Source organism: Octopus sinensis, linkage group LG27 (assembly GCF_006345805.1).
Source record: "Octopus sinensis linkage group LG27, ASM634580v1, whole genome shotgun sequence".
NCBI lineage: Eukaryota > Metazoa > Mollusca > Cephalopoda > Octopoda > Octopodidae > Octopus > Octopus sinensis.
The window spans coordinates 3,531,610-3,533,384 of record NC_043023.1 but is presented as its reverse complement, the minus strand read 5'-3'; positions in this window follow the sequence as shown (position 1 = coordinate 3,533,384).

Genomic DNA, 1,775 nt, shown 5'->3' with positions numbered 1-1,775 from the left:
CCAAAGTGGTTAATTGTCTTCTTTCTTAGGCTGTGTATTCCTTTATCTTTTACTTGTTTCAGCCGTTAGACAGTGGCCATGCTGGGGCACTGGCTTGAAAATTTTTTTCCGCCCTTTTCAAGCCTAGCCAGGCTCATAGACCCGGTTCCCTGGTTCTGCGGCGTATGTGTTCCCCCGCTGGACAGGACGCCAGTCCATCGCAGATATATATATATATAGGCGCAGAGTGGCTGTGTGGTAAGTAGCTTGCTAACCAACCACATGGTCAGGGTTCAGTCCCACTGCGTGGCACCTTGGGCAAGTGTCTTCTGCTATAGCCCGGGCCGACCAAAGCCTTGTAAGTGGATTTGGTAGACGGAAACTGAAAAGAAGCCCGTCGTATATATGTATATATATATTTATGCGTGTATGTTGTGGCGTCTGTGTTTGTCCCCTAGCCATTGCTTGACAACCGATGCTGGTGTGTTTATGTCCCCATTACTTAGCGGTTCGGCAAAAGAGACCGATAGAATAAATACTAGGCTTACAAAAAAATAAGTCCTGGGGTCGATTTGCTCAATTAAAGGCGGTGCTCCAGCATGGCCACAGTCAAATGACTGAAACAAGTAAAAGAGTAAAGAGTATATATAAAAAACGATAAATGTCGCCCTTTTCAAGCCTAGCCAGGCTCATGGACCCAGTTCCCTGGTTTCTGTGGTGTATGTGTTCCCCCCAGCTGGAAGGGGATGCCAGTCCATTGCAGCGTTACCCAAGAAACAGGAAGAGAGAGTGAGAGAAAGTTGGGGTGAAAGAATACAAAAGGGGTTGCCACCACCCCCTGCCAGAGCCTCGTGGAGCTTTTAGATGTTTTCGCTCAACAAACACACACAACGCCCGGTCTGAGAATCGAAACTGCGATCCTCCGACTGCGGGTTCGTTGCCCTAACCACTGGGCCATTGCGCCTCCACTGAAGAATTTTTAGTTGAATGAATTGATTCCAGTACTTATTCTATCAGTTTCCTTTGCCGAACTGCTAAGTTATGAGGATGTAAACACCCCAACATCAGTTATCAAGCAGTGGTGGGAACAAACAGACCCAAAGACACACACATATAACAGGCTTCTTTCAGTTTCCGTCTACCAAACTCCCAAGGCCATAGTAGAAGACTATAGCCCAAGGTGCCATGCAGTGGTATTGAACCCAGAACCAAGTGATTGCAAAGCAAACTTCTTACTACTCAGCCATATCTGAGTACACACACATTTTTTTTTCTTGTTTCAGTCATTTGACTGTGGCCATGCTGGAGCACCGCCTTTAGTTGAGCAAATCGACCCCAGGACTTATTCTTTGTAAGCCTAGTACTTATTCTATTGGACTCTTTTGCCGAACCGCTAAGTTATGGGGACGTAAACACCCCAGCATCGGTTGTCAAGCAATGTTGGGGGGGGGGGGCAAACGCACACACACACACAGACATACATACATACATGCATACATACACATATATATGACGGGCTTCTTTCAGTTTCCGTCTACTAAATCCATTCACAAGGCTTTGGTCGGCCCAAGGCTATAGTAGAAGACACTACTTTCCCAAAGTACCATGCAGTGGGATTGAACCCGGAACCATAGTCAGTTCAAATAAACAAACAATAAAATTAACAATAAAGAGGAACAAGTGAACATACAAAGAATGTATTTGTTTGATGCTCAGTAAAAAGAGAGAGTTTTTGATGTTTCGAGCATAGCTCTTTGTCAGGAAAGGGAAAAAGAAAATCACCAACTGCATGTGTG